Source organism: Rhinolophus ferrumequinum, chromosome 10 (genome assembly GCF_004115265.2).
Source record: "Rhinolophus ferrumequinum isolate MPI-CBG mRhiFer1 chromosome 10, mRhiFer1_v1.p, whole genome shotgun sequence".
Classification (NCBI taxonomy): Eukaryota; Metazoa; Chordata; class Mammalia; order Chiroptera; family Rhinolophidae; genus Rhinolophus; species Rhinolophus ferrumequinum.
In genome coordinates, this window is record NC_046293.1 from 84,550,643 (window position 1) to 84,566,614 (window position 15,972).

General features: G+C 40.3%; 1 long non-coding RNA gene across 1 annotated transcript in view; it reads right to left on the reverse strand.

Moving 5' to 3' along the window:
• The window catches only part of LOC117028085 (uncharacterized), a 54,171-nt gene extending 38,258 nt beyond the window's left edge, over window positions 1–15,913 (reverse strand). The window contains exon 1 of the long non-coding RNA XR_004424064.1: window positions 15,551–15,913. This is a non-coding gene — a long non-coding RNA (uncharacterized LOC117028085). The remainder of the gene's footprint in view (window positions 1–15,550) is intronic.
• Window positions 15,914–15,972: the final 59 nt, after the last annotated feature.

The following is a 15,972-nucleotide window of genomic DNA, read 5'->3' on the forward strand; positions in this document are numbered from 1 at the left end:
GTTCATTGTCTTTCCCCTAAATCCTTTGAATATGAATTTATCCAAGTCTTATAGTTCTCTCATTTACTCCCACTTGCCAATTCCATGCACTATTCATAAAATGAAGCACGAGCAAAAAGTTGATGCTTCAAAATGAGGACATACTGACTTTTCCCCATATTCATTTCACCCAAGCAGAAACATCAAATGCTGACAAAAAGACCAGAAAATGCGGTGTGATTGAGAACTGCATCTCACATGTACATATATTTTTTAAAATAATGTTTGTGTGGCAGAGTGCCATATATCTGTGTTTCTGAATTTTTGGAAACACAGCCCTAGGAAATGTGAAATATAATTATGTCTCCTAATTTTGATGAGACTTGCTTTGTTTGGTAAATGGCTAGAAATAAATTCAAAATGTGATTGAAAGCCAATTTTTGCTGTTTTAAACAATGCAACATTCAATCAAATTAAAAGTTGGTTTCAAAAGAAATGTCATTCTCCTCCTTTGAATCTCATAAAACACACACACACACACACACACACACACACACACACACTCACACACACACACTCTCACATATACGCCCTGGAGAATACTTAGTAAGAGCTAAGCTCTAAAATTAAACAATCTATAGAAAATACAATGATGCACCTGAAAATAGTTTTCATTCCCTCCTTTGTGTGAAAAGCAATTACATAGAAAGCAAACAAATGGAGCAAACAATGAAAATGATACATGGGATTTTTTTTTCAATTATTATAAACTGCACTCTCTAAAACAAAAAGACCATTTATGTAGTAATTACATCTAATGATGTACGTTGTTCTCCTGTCAGGCTATTTCTGATTTAAAAGATGCTTTCTCTCTGAGTCTCACCACTAAACCCAGTCATTAACTCCTTTACAACAAGAAACTATCTCTTCCCATAAATGCAAACTTAATGTTGCTCTTATCTTGATCCTTCTATTAAAAAAGAAACTTCAAACTTTGACAATACTAAGCACGTCTCAATACAGTATTTACATTTTTCTGGACATGCTTCATTGAGCCTACTATGACCATTGTAAGGCAGCAAAAATGAAAAGTATGACATCTCATTGCTTTAACTAATGTGTTGTTTTAGAATTTCAAAAAAGCTACTCTGATACACAAATGCAGCCTTCATAAAAATACCAAAACATACATCTACGAAGTTAATCTTCTAGAAAATAAAATACTAAAATTCTTCTTTGGATTCCTTTAAATAGCAATCTCTTCTTCTACTTAAAAGATGATTCAAGAAGAACTAAAATTTTGTTCCAAAGGAAAAAAAAACTAATTTAACACATCTCTGGATAACACATGTCCAGGAGAATGACAGCAAGAGATTTGCTTAATTTAAAAGTGTGTGCATGAATATATACATATACATATGTGTGTGTATTATATTATACATATGTAATATTTTATGAGTATATAATATGTGTATATTATATATAAAATACATATATACTATATATTATATATAATATTAAGTGAAAGAATTTCAGTCTAAATGGAACCAGAGGATATGAAATGGAGAATCTCATACATGCTCCCACAGAACGGAATTTAAGAACTGAGACTGATTCTCCTTAAATGTCTGATTTACAGAAGACCAATGAACATCTGCCAAAAACCTCTCCCCACCCTCAAGCCAATGAACTTACTGCTTGGACTCTGGCTGGATTCCTTCTTTGAACTCCTTGCTCATGAGTACAGGCCACCCCAAGCCCTCAACGAACTTGCCTGGAGATTGCTACAGCATGCATTTCCCAAATTGCAATTCCTCTGCAATTGAGTTCCCAAATAAACTCAATTTCTGATCATTTGACCTTGCCTTAGTCTACCTCTCTATTTGGGTTGAGAATTATGTATATGTCACTGTCCAAACCTACATCATTTAGGCTTGAACGGATAATGTAAGATAGGACTTACTACCGATGCCCTGCTCCCCCAGGTAGATTTAATTATTTCAGTAGGGAACAATCCTTGAGCCACAAGAAACTTAAATATCAACGACAAGCTGGTGATGACATTTCAAGCTCTTCTGCCACCTTCAAAACAGACTTCATCCCCCCTTTCTCCCACACTGCAAAACAGTACTATTATATTTGTGAAAGCTTTGGAGTTCCACCCATATACCCCTGAGGTGATGGGATAACCAGATGACAGACCTCACCCCCTGCCAGTCCTCTTTCTGGAGGCAACGTGGTATGATGGGAGAGCACTGGGCTTTAGAGTAAGACAAACCTGGGATCCACTCCATTTGTTAATATTGAGTCCTGGGCTAGTTGCTTTATATCTCTCTGAGCTTCAGATGTCCTCATCTGTAAATGAAGCAAATAAAACCAGCTTCCAGGTTGTAGTGAAGATAACATATGTACAGCTTCAGGCAGAGTGATGACAGAGAAAGGTAGACATGAGGGAAAACCCTCCTGCTGGGGAAAGTAGTACAGCCTCCAACGTTTGCAGTGGATGGAAGTATTTGAGAGATCTCTGAAAACTGTTTCGGGCAAATCCTGAACATCACTACTGAGGAAGGGCATTGTTTTGCTCATGCATTCATTTATCTGTCAGGTACACATTTCTGAGGTTCTTATCTAGGCTGGCAAGTTATGTAACTAACTAGAACTCTAAGGCACAGTGCTATTGCTCTGGTGAAAGGGTGAAGGGACAGTTGAAGAGGACAGTCAGGAAGGTCCTGAAAATAAGAGGGTCCATTTCAGGGCCAGTCACATATGGTCAGAGAGGGCTGAGGAGAAGGACATTGCAGGGGAGTTTCCGGGTCACACACGAGTGGTTCATACCAGTCTCTCTAGGAATATGTAGTAGAGAGCAATTGCACCACCTCTGCAGACCTGCCAGGTGGTCTCCCAGACCGCCATCACTGTACCAGGGACTCAGAAGGGAAGCGGTCTGGGAAGTGGGTGCATTCAGGCCACACGGGGTTCCAGGCCTCCCTCCAGACTAGCTGGACCTTCACAAAATGAATGGCCTTAAACACCACCAACTTGAGAGGACAGTTTAGTTAGACAGGAGAACCTGTGAGGGAGTAGAGAAAGCTTTCTGTTACTATATCCTTCCTGATAGGATGAGGGCATCAGATTTATTGCATATTAGATAACATGGGTAACCAGTCTAAAAGTTTCAAACATAAATTACATAGATCGATGAATAATAAAGTGATGGGTTCTTCTGTCTGATTGTATACAGTCCTGATTGTGATGATGATGGTGATAAAATAATAGTGATAATGATGATCAGTAATAATAATAGCAGCTAGTATATCCTAGGCATTTCTTATGTGTCCAACGATTTAAGTGCTTAGCATTTAACTTTTACAACCCACAAAATAGACAATATTATTTTTCCCACTTTACAAATGAGCAAACTGAGAAACCGAGAGGTTAAGTACAACTAGCTGAAGACCACCCAGATAATAAGTGGTAGAGCTGGGTTTCAGACGCAGAAAAGCTTCCAACTCCAGAACCTACATTTTCTCCTACTGCCTCCATGCTTCCTGACTCTCTAAACAGTTCTGTAGACATTTCAAAAACACAAACTTATCAAATTGCTATTTATTCATTCATCTCTATTTAAAAAATATTACTAACATTTGCTATAACGATGATAATTTTCTACATCTTAAGAGTTTTAGGTCCCAAAGGAACCTTTGAGGTAACTTTAATCAACCCCCTCAATTCTACAGATAAGGAACTAAGCTATTCCAAGTTCAAGTGAGCTATAAGTAAAATACCTCTTAAAAATATTAGACAAAATGGACCTCTCTGTATATAGTTGCTGATGATGGTGATCATTACAATTTGAAATAAAATGACAATGTACTAACAAGACGGTATCAGCCTGCCCTGGGATTTGACACAAAAGGTTGGGACCTTTTCAAACCTCACTTAGTAACTTTGTTGCTGGACAACATGGCAAAAAGCAAGTGGCTACTTGGATCTCCTGTGATCGTTCTTAAAATATCAAAGGTAGGTCCTGGTTGAAAGGTATCTTTAGTGGATTTTTATTTAAAAACCTGGTCATCCAAACCCGAATTTAATTATGTCCTCAAGCAGAAGTAAAACCTTTCTAAAAGTCATTGAAAACAAAAGCATTGCCCAAAAAGCAAAACATTGGCAAAACCAATTATAGAACAAGGCCAATGTCAATCACTATAGAATAAAACCATCTGCTAAAAGTAACAGAAAGTTTGGCTTATGGCTTTTTTCACTGATTTATTTTTATCCTCCCATCTTTAATAAGATAATTTTCCCCCCCATAACCAATTTATTGTCATTTGGAAATTTAGTTTTTTTAAGACGAGACCATTTTATTTCCACCATAAAATGACAAAATTAAAAGTTCCTCAGAAGAAAAAGTCATCAACCTCATTAATAAAAAAGAAATACAGATTAAAATGAAATACGACGTTTACAGTATGAAATTGACCAAAATCAAAGACTTTTCCCCCCCAATTCTCAATGTTGGGGGTGTGGAAAACAAGCTTATGTGATGTTCTGACAATACTAAGAAATAAACTAAGGCAGTCTTTCGGGAGGCCATTTGGTAATATCCCTTAAAATGTGCTTTTTTTTTTTTTAATGTGCATTTATTTGACACAGCAATTCCACTTCTAGGAATGTAACTTCATGTGCAAAGTCTTACCTATAATGAGATTGATAACAGGGATGTTTATAATAGCAAGGAAGGAAGGAAGAGAGGAAGGGAGGGAACTTAGAAAATCAAAATGTCCATTGATAGGAACTGGTTAAATATATAAATATGGGGCAGGGCATTCATAAAAAGCAATATTATTTTTGCACTAAAAGTGATATTGTGGATAAATATTATTGAAATGAAAATCATTCACATACGTCCCTAGGTTGTTTTTTTAAAAAAACAGAAAATTCTTTGTAACTGTATGCTTGCATTTATGTGAAGTTCAAGAACAGGCAAAACCAATCAGAACTCAGATTGGTAGTGACAGAAATCAGAACAGAGCTTGCCTGGGAGGGTGGAGAGCAGGCGGAGAGAGTAAAGACTGATTTGAAAAGAGGTAAGGGACCTTTCCAGAGTGATGAAAATGTTCTAATCTTGAATATGGCTTGAGAGAGAGGAGGGATACAGGATGGGTATACATTTGTCAAAACTCATCAAAATGTACACTTAACATCTATACTTTCCACTTCATGTAAATTATACCTCAATTTAAAAACAGAATCTCTAATCACACAGCACAACTTCAGTTTTATAATGAAAGCAATGTTTGTATACATACATGCAGAAAAGGATTTGGGAAGGATTTTGGGGTGGTGGAATTATGGGTATTTTTCCTTTCTTCAAAGAGCCTTCCTTGCTCTTAATCCGGATATTCCCTCCCTTTCCTCACGGGTGGTATGTGGATTACCAGGCATCATGGATCCATCCCAGGCTTCAGTGCCGTACTTTGCAGAGGTCCTTCATAGTGGACACTCGCTGGTCATTTCGTCTCCCAGACAGCTTCAAACGCCAAAGTTACTCCAAAAAATTGGCTATTTTGAGACATGGCTTTAAGCAGATTTTTATTAACAGAATCCAAATCCCTCTCAGGTCCAGGGCAGAAGCTTCAAATTACCGAAGGCAATGCAAATGCTGATGGTCTGAGAAGTTTCTTCCCACATGTCCTACCAAGTTTCTAAGAATGGTTTTGCCGTTAGTTCCAACCCCATAAGCAGCCCAGCCCAGCCCCACCCCCTCCAGTAGACCCATTACGGATAAGTCAGCTGGGCTTCATGGAATAGGGAAGCCTGCTGTGCCAGGTGTGCTCACGGCTGGGTAGCTGCCACCTCTTGCTGGTTAGCAGCTCCTGTTCACACGCAGACCACCACTCTCAGCCTGAGCTGCAGGTGGGTAACTCTGCAGGCACAATTACCTACCAACAATAACAACACAAACAACCAGAGGGCAGTTAGTTGATGGGTGGGAGAGGGAGGGTGTAGTCACAAGAAGATGGGACATAATTACATTCCTCCTCCTTAAAATCCCTCAGGATGGATACAGATTGAGAAGTGAGATAGGTGGCAACAAGTCAGAACAGAAATCCAGCTTTTCCTTGGATTACAGCCAAAGAAGCTGATGAACAAACAGTGCGAAGGGAAGCTTGAACCCAACCACCTGGCTTGGATCTGGACCAGGGGTGAAGCCCAATGCCCCGGGCCCACTGGACAGTTTGCCAGAAATGTCCCACTGTACCACTACTTCTTTAGCAAAGCGCCCATCTCAGGGAATGACACCCCAATTCACCCCTTTACCAAAGCAAGAACCTGGATGCCTTTACACCTCCTCCTTCTGCATCTTCCACATCCGATCAGTTACCAGGTCCTGTAGGTTCTGTCTTCTAAATACCTTTCTGATCAGCCTTTCCCTCCAATTCATGTCACCAACTGTCACAAAATCTATTCTGCTTTACTGTCTGAATGACCTTCCTAGATTGCAAATCTGATCACGCCATGGGGCTACTCTAGTCCTTTCATGCTCTCCATTGTCTCCCCAGAGCTTTCTTGAGACAATCTCAAATGCCTTCACTACCCAGGGATTTAAATATGTGAAGTCACAGGGTTTAATAGAGCAAAGTAAGAGGCAGTATGGACATGAAGACCTATCCCATTGAAAGGCATTCAGACCTAAAACCATTTTAAAACAGCAGCGCCAGCTCAGTAGAACGCTCCCTGAGGTGGTCTCCTGGTCCACGCCGTGGAGTCCAAAGTCTCAGGCCCTCATCTCAGTCTGTGATGTACCGGATGCCTGGTTGTTGGTGGTGACTTCAGCTCATCTCAGCAGGTAGCTTTCATTTTTCTGAAGATTCACACAGCAGTGTCTTTGCACATAATCCTGCTTACCCTGGGCCTCTCCTCTCTTTCTACCTCACCTGGAAACTCTTTAAAGACCTCCACTGAGAGCCTTTCCAGAGCCCCAGGGACAGCTGTACCCTGGACGTATATCTGTTACTGTTCTTCTTTCTCAGCTTGCAGATATTTATTTCTCCTTCCCTACTAGACAGTACTTGGGGGATTTTAACTTCTTAAAGTCTTATAACTTCACGAATTATATGTTATAAAATAAACAGCAAAGGGAAAATTTCCTAGAGACAGCACCCCCCACCCCAACATTTTAAATAAGATGGAGAAAATACTGTTTGCATCACAGAATACATTTTTTTTTTTTTAATTCTGGTTGTCCTTTAAGAGCTAATGGAGGCTGAGGGGGCCTCCAAATATGTACTACTCTATGTCCTTACACAGCCTCTGCCCACTAAACCTTTATTGAATATGATATTGCAACAATCTTATGCCAGAATAGCTGCTTTGGGCCTTGATCAATTTCACAACATGTTAATGGGTAATATTAACCATCATTGTGAATTTTCAGTGTTCAAAAGAAAGAAAGAAGAAACTGTTACATGCTCCAGTGCTTTTTAAAAAGTCACTCTAAGAAATAAAAGGAAACACCACTCTACTCCCACAACTGGGTCACAAGCTCCATTGGCTGAAGTCGTTGAGTGCTCAGTCACATGAAATACTTCTATTTCTCAGAACTTGTCCAAAGGGATCTCTCCTGCCTGCAGAGATAGAAGTAAGGAAAAAAGAATCTTTCCTATACCTTTAAGTTTGACCTGCCTCGTTTGTTCCTCCCTTCGTGTCCATTGATTTGAGCCATCGGGGAGGTATGAGAATACAATGGGAAGTTGGAAGGGAAGAGATAGTGAAGGATGAAGGGGAGGTCAGTACAGGAGACTGTGGAGGGATCTGCGCCTGTAGAGGCTGAGGTTAAATGAAGTCAACCACAAAGCTACAGTAACCTCACCACTTCCTCCTTTGCACTCTCACAGGCTGAGCTCTAGGGCTGACTTCAAGTTGAGGGGTCCAGAGTGAACGCATTTGTTATATATCATTTCTTCCCAGAATATTACATATATTTTTATCAAGGTTGGGATGATAAGTGCGTTTATTCTTATTAACAAAAGGGAAAGCAATGTACTTGATTTGGGCTGGGAAAAAATCCCACAAAGAGATTCCATTCTGATCTAAAAATGAACATGCTCAGGATAGAAAATTGGAAAAATGCAGATCTTTACATAATTGAGACCATATTATTTGTACACTTAAAAAAAGCAATTGCCTTGCTTTTAGAAACTGCTGTAAGCAAAAACAATGCTGTAAGCATTGATTTTAGAGTTACAAAGTACTCTATGCGAATACATTGTAATTTATATAACCATTTCTCTACTATAGGCATTTAGATTTTATCAAACATGTTTTGGAATAATAATATATAGACTTAAACCTTTTAAAAGCTCTCAATGCTAGCAACGAGTGAGTGAGAACTCGACAAAGAAGGTAGAGGCAGCAGCAGAAGAAAAGGTCAGGAAGTATTTTAGTCATTGGTTTTCTTTAGCCAAGAAAAACAGGTACAATATCACCAAGTTATGGACAAAAGCAGGAAATACTCTCAAATTTTCTCAAGAATAATGTATTTCTTAGGTCTCTGTTGACTTGAAACGGGTTCTAGGAAGGCCTTGGCAGCGGGGGTTAGCAGTGTTGAATAAGGAGCACAGACACTCAAGAAGTAGTGTCAAGACTTGAGAAGTGGTATGAAGACCGAAGTCGGGAAAACAAAACGCAAGTTCTTTCTGTGACATCTAACGGAGTTTTCCACCCACTGCAGCTTTTGTTGGTGACTAGACTCTGTCTGATATGTTTGCCACAAGTCCTTAAATCTTGGAGAAACGCTTTCTTAAACAAAGAACTTTAACAACCAGTTGTTAACAGTAATCTTCTATGCGTGTCATTTCGCCAACTCTTTCATCTACTCGCATGCTCTTTAGACTCTACCAGCAACAGAGTTGGTGGCCAGACAGCCTTTCACAGAATCCACATGGATGGAATCACCACTGCGGGAATGCTTTCAAAAAGTGACAGAGAATTTAGAGTCTTCCTAAAACTCAATTTCCCTGGATTTCTGGGGCAATTTGGGGGAAAACAACATATATGTATCATTATACTTTCATTTGATTCTCACTTTAACAAATTTTTTCCTTAGAAAGGTTACCTTAAAATTTTGAATTCGTTCTACATGCTTTGCCCGAAGTGTTTCCCCTGATTTACTGTCACAGTTTGCCTTCACAAAACCCTGAGAGATGGGCAGGGCAGTTATTATTATCTTCATTTCAAGACAAGAAAACAGATGAAGATAGTAAAGGTGCTGCCACCAGAAGCCAGATGTCTTGTCTTTTGGCCCAGTGTGCCGTCTACAGATTGTCCCAGTGGCTTTGGCAGGTGGCATTGTTAGAGTCTATGGGGACATGGCTGTACTTCTGTGATCAGATGTCTCAAAGCAGTTTTGTACTTGTTTCAAATCTGCATACAAACCCTGAGTATTTTCCTGAAGCATGCATAGATGTGTTCTCTTGAAGCATCTCCAAGTTTCTTTAAATGTAGATTTTAAAACTGTATTATTTAATTGACCTACATAGAAGTAGAAATCAAAGATAATTTTAGCACTCATTTTTCCAAATAGTTAAAAGGGACAAAGATAAATCTTTACAGACAGTAACATTTGAAAAACTATGGTTGAGATTTAAATGGCAAACAAAACTAAGAAATGCAAGTGTGTCTCTTAAACGCAGATAAATCTACACTGTGTGTGGTTTAAATAAGTGAATATTTATCTTAACATTGTCAAACTCTGTCAAATAAGGTAGAAAAACACTTTTTATTGATGACTACATTAGATATACAAAAGTTCAGCCTGAAAAATTCATCAGTGGAAAATGCATTGGTATATGGACATTTGCCTTTTTAAATTATGTGAGTTTTCTATAAAACTGGAATGTACAAGACTCTTGGAGAAGATACAACTGAAATAGAACACATCTTCCACATATCATATTTTAATGTATTATTGACTCTCTTTTTAAAAATGGAAGGAAATGTGATACTGAAAGCTACTTTCATTAGGGATGTGTGTGTGTGTGCGCGCGTGCACCCGTTCACCAGTGTGCACAAGTGTGTTACTGTTATTGACGAGCAGTTTCCAAGAGCCTCTGAATGTGGTTGTAATTGGCACTTACTGAGTTTAATACTTTATACTGCTATACTGCCTTGTATTGTTTCATGAAAAGACTGTAAGTACCTTGAGGTTAAGAACTCTGAACTCTGTCTTCTGTTTCTTTTGTATCCTCCACAGTACCTGCCACAATGTTTACAGTGAATTTAAAGAAATTAATTCATCCATTGTTCCAAGACAACTAGTCCTCCTAACCATCTGATCTTTGAAATAAATTGTTCTCGTTCTCTAAACTGTAAAACTAAATGTTATTGTTATTGTTTTGTGGAATGTCGTGACCCTACAATAATCTGCATTTCTATGATATGGTTGTATTATTATGAAAATCATCTTTTTTTGTTCTTGCTTCCTGAAGGTTTTTAAAATCGCCGATATAATTTTATAAATGCAGTGAATAGGAGTGAGTAAGGGAGAGAAAGCGGGGAGGCCATCACCCCTGGATCTTGTGTAGATTGATTCTAAGGGTGTGGAGAGATCCCATAGGAAGGAAAGCAGAAGTCATCATACAGTTAGTTATCTGGGAGGGCAGGCACAGTAACCCACACTGGAATACATCATTGCTACTGGAAAACTTGTCTTACCCAAGGCCAAAATCAATTCCTTTTCATGCAAGAGGTATTTACTAAGACCACCTTCGTGGTGTTCCTTCTGTTTCTCTGCCCAGTTGCGGACAGTTTGGTCCCTCCATGTGGATGCTGAGCTTATGACCTGCTCCACGACTGTAACATCTCATTCTTGAATCCTGCACCTGGATTGTTGACAGTGTCACCTGATTCCAGCTTTGACCCTAACTTTCTAAAAACAGATCACACTCCTATTGGCCTTGTGTGGGATTTACAGGTCTATCCATTGAGCTAGTGGTTCTTAATCCTTTTGAAGGGTTCCTCGAAAATGTATGAAAGCTATTAACTCATCCCCTCCAAAACACGTATATATGCACACAAACAAAAAATGTACGTACAATTTCTAACCATTCTCCAATGCTTGTATTCATGAGTGCGTACAACTTATATTCTAACAGTGAGGAGATTCACGTCCATGGCCCCATAAAAAAACAGAACATTTCTCATCTTTCCCTCTGCTGCTTCTCTCCAATTTCCCTAACGGTTTACAACGTCAACAACAATCAACTCATGGCCTATCTAGTTTCCTGCACAGTCCCACCCATCTTCCCTGCTTCAACAATCCAGATTATTTTTGAAGGAAATCTCAGACATCAAGTCACTCCAGCTCTGAATATTTTATTAGGTTGGTGCAAAAGTAATTGTGGTTTAAAAGGTTAAAAAAAAAAAAAATGCAAAAACCGCAATTACTTTTGCACCAACCTAATAGTATATATCTCTAAGAGGTAAGGACTCCCCTTTTTAAACATTAGCGCAGCCCCCAAAAGAAGTAACAATAGTTGCTTAATATCATAAAATATTCAGTCAGTGTTTGCATTGCCTAATTGTCTATAAATGTCCTGTTTGTTCGAATCTATTTTTTTTTTATTTTCTAACATAATTTGGATTGGTTTCAAAAATAATTTTTATAGTGATATGATATCTCCAATGGCAGAAACATTGTATAAAGCAATGTCTACGTTATTAGGTACAATCAAGTTTGTTTCTGGAATAATTGCATCATCCAAACACTTGAGAATCCTGTAGCTTTCCCAAATCTAACTTAACCTTACAGCTAGTAGGCTGGAATCTAGATCAAAGCAAGGTCCTTACATTGCAATTGATTAATATGTCTCTTACAAACATTTTTTGTGTGTTTTTATTCTCAAACAAACATGGCGAATCGTTATGTAGCAAAAACAACCCTCTCTGAATGAAGCAGGAGTGCAAAATGCTGTCCTGAAGATGTTGGTTAAATGTTAAGTCATTGCCTTTTCTGAGGAGATAACCACTTAACATACACCTTTCCCTAAATGATAAAGAAGGAAAGGAGGAACTGGGCTTCCTGGTAAACATTTTTAGTAGCCACAGAGAGCCGCATACAAACATGGTGCTTGTGAAACAAAGTGCACTGCAGTAAATAGGAACTGGGGAAATAGAAAATGAGTTGTGACTCTGAATTATTATTTATTTATTTCAATGAAAGAGAAGTTTATAAACAGCCAAAGCAGTCTGCTTTTAGAGGTTGGCAAATGCTGCTTGGATTGATGAATCCTTTAAATTAAGGTAAGGCTTTAATTTAATTTATGGATTTTAGATTTTTCAAACTTTTCTTACTCCATTTAGTCTGCACCTTTGGTAAAAGAAAAAAAATAATCCCCTTAGGTGCTATGAAATTAATCAAGACTTCTCACCATAAGGAACGTCTCTTAAGGATCCCACCTCAAACACATTTCCTTTTTGATTTCACAATTGAAAGAAATCCCAGTGTTAGAATAGGACACACACAACAATAATACCATAATAATTGCCATGTAATTGGAAGAAGCAGGAGGAGCTCACAGCAGTCCAGTTTAGGAGTTAAGAGTGTGGGCTGCAAAGAGAATGCTGTCCCCTGTTTTGTTGCCTGTAAAATGGGGACAATAAATAGTAGCTGCCTCTTTGGGCTGCTGCTGGGATCATTCAAAGGAGATCATGAAAAGCACCCGGCACTGGCTAACACTCGGTAAAGACTAGCTTTGTTATCATTAAAAAGACACAGGCAGGTATCACATTTGTCATGATCAGTTTTACCAGAGGGAAGGAACTTACTTTATGGTAACATTATGAGTCAGTTACAAAAGAAAGCGGCAAGCTCTCTGTACCCTATGACTGACTATCACACCACCTCCCAGATACCCTGCTACATTGTTAAAAGAACCCTGGGAAAAGAAGTACCCTGCATGAGCAATATTCAACTGTCTCCCTGGCTGAGGTTCCAAATATTTGAAAATAGTACAAGAAATGGCTCTGCGTATATTAAGTTCTAGGTAAGACAATACTGTGGTAAGTGAACTAAACAGAGATTAACCTGAAATTGGACTCTGATCCCCAAGGGAACGGGCTGGTGTAGCCCAGTCCTTACTGGCCCCACAGAAGAAAAACAAGCTTGCGTCTTTGTCTATCTCAACTGTGATCTGGCTGGATACGATCTAAGCTTTGAACAGTGCCTAAGCACATTTCAGATGCATAATATGTGTTTGATTAATAGGAAGGAGGGAGCTTTGGGTTGGGGTGTGTACCTTCATACTGAGGAACTGACACAGGAAAATGAAGACCTAGCATTTATAGTCCGGCCTTTATTCTCTCGTTTTAGTCAGACAAGTTTCCGTTTTTTGTTGGGTCCCTCTCAAATAATTGCAAAAATCTAATTAATTAATTAACAAAAAAGTGGAAGGGGAAAGGTGGTTATTCATAGCATCACAGCATTCTTCAAGTTCAGTCATTTGTTGCAGAATTCCTTTTAAATTAAGACCTCCTCCCTGGCAGTATGAAAATTCATAGCCCTCCCAAGTGTCTGGTCCTCTCCATTACTCTGCTCCTTAAGGAAAGGGAGGGGGAGGGGCGTCTCCAATGGAAATTTCCTCATTAATAACATCTTATGGTCCTTTAAATGCTTTAGATAGTTTTAAAGAAGTTTCAGACCCACTGTGGTCTTGTACCAGATGGTATAAATCATATACTTATTTGAGAGGTGAGAAAGGCTACATATAGTAATTGGTACACGTGGGACCTGAACAAAAGATCTTTTCAACCAAATCCAATGGACTGGAAGCTGAAGCAAGTGGCCCCAGGCTCATACCCACTGGTCGTGTGCTGCTGCATTTCCTCCCCACAGCCCCATGGGTCTAGTCATCTTCCTCTTTCCTCCTCAGTTCTCATTCGTGCCTCATCTCGTGCAATTACTAAAAGGAAAAGATTTGAGTGCAAACCAACATTCAGTCAACTAGTATCAACTAAATGTCAACTAGAAATCAGGTTGTTGAAGAGTTTTATGGAGAGAGAAACTTAATCTTCTTTGTCACTTCAAAAGACCACGGTGAGATTAATCACTTTTTCAGTTGGACCAATGATCTAAAAAGAATATTCTCATATAAGACCTCCTGGTGTTCCTCGCTAGATGTGTTCTGTGTGTCTGTAAATCTGGAAATAAACTTTAGTGGCTTCTATAAGAAAGCTAAGGCTTAGAAAATGTCTCTGCACAGACTTGGTAAGATTTCTAATTGTGCTGTGGTAGAACCTCACTTCTTAAATTACTTATTCAACATTAACTATTGTACAAACTTGCATCTGCTAGGCTCTGGAGCTAAGAAATTGAGTTAGAAGTAGTAGTCCTGAACCTAAAGGTCAGAGAACCTAAAGGACAGGAAGACAGACCAACGCGCACTGCTCTGAGCTCTCCAAGCCCTCCTTCCCACTCCCGCCCCCACCCCCACCCCCCTCCCCCACCCACCCCCCACCCCCGCCGGGGGAGTTCTGAATGGCCGGGCCTCACAGCCCTCTGGTCCAGAGATGGACCCCAGCTGCCTCTACCCCATCTGCAGCCACACTGGCCTTTCTTTCATTTCTACAAACTCCCCTCGCTCCCTCCCCCACTGGAGCTCGCAGAAGTCCTAGTTCCCTCAGCCTTGAAAGTTCACCGGGCTCTTCTTGGTTTACTTAAGCTCCTCCTCCTTTGAGCCCACAGCTACCGCACTGCTAGGATACCTCAGGAAGCTTTTTAGGACTTGCAGATCTGGTCACATCTCCCTAGGAAACTCTCTACCACCTTCAACTTTATCACATTTGTATTTTTATATGTACTTGTGTGATTGTTTAATATTTGACTATTTGCTCTCAGGTGCCTAAGATCCTGCAAGGGTGGGGGCAGGTTTTAGATGTCAGTGTCTGGCACACAGTAGGCCCTCCAGGAATGAAAAACGAACAGTCATGCGGAGGGTGGATATATGGGCACTCATTCCCACTTTTGATTGACGAGTAGGGCGGTCACTAAGTCACCGTGGGACCAGATTATGCAGGAAGAGCTGTATGTATAAAAAAACAGAACCAAAAATGAACACACCACCAAAAATGATGTGCCTGGCCCTAAGCAGCCGGGGCTGGGCCTCTGGAGGCGGCAGGACGGAGTGGATTAGCTTCATCAACACCTGGCCTCCTGGCTCCTATTTTAGCCCCTGTGTGACACACTGAAATCTAAAGGTTGTTTGTCCCAAGTCTCTGGGAGACTTTAAGCTCTCAGATAGCAGACATCCCATTATATTTAGTGTGGTGGGCCAGCACCTGGCTGTGCCTGTTACTTAACATAAGATACACCAGAAAAAAACACTTAGTAAAAATTAGGCATCGCCAGTATTAATGAATACATCTGAAGGATGGGACAAAGTGGCCGACGTTATCCACCACTAACTCTTGAAAGAATACAACCACAGTTTTAAAAAACACGAAATTTTCCTTCTCCCTGTCCTCTGGAAAACAACAACAAAAACCAATAAAATCTCTTAACCAACGTCTTCACCTTTCTAGGTCTTCACTCTCTTCTGTCCCCTCACTTGACGGGCGAATTCTGGACGTGTCTACAGTCACTGCAGGGACCCTGCAATAACTGCCGTGCCGCCTGGCACTCCCAGACCAGGATGCAACTTGGCTGAGGACGGACGTAGTTAGAGCCCCTGTCGCGGAGAGGGTATTTAAAGTCCTCCAGGGGAAAGTCGCAGGATTTATAAACCGGGGGGAAGGCGTCTTTGCCTCTTTCCACTCCACGGCATGTTAGCGGGGCGCGGGCCATAGCACGCTCCGCTGAAGCCCCAGTCCGGGAACCCAAGGAACCCGAGCCACCCGCCTGCCGAGGCCCCGCCCCCGCCTGCCCTCCGCCGCCGCAGCAACGGTCCCGGCACGCAGGCGGGGTGGCGCGCGCACGGCGGCGCGCGCGGGGGCGGG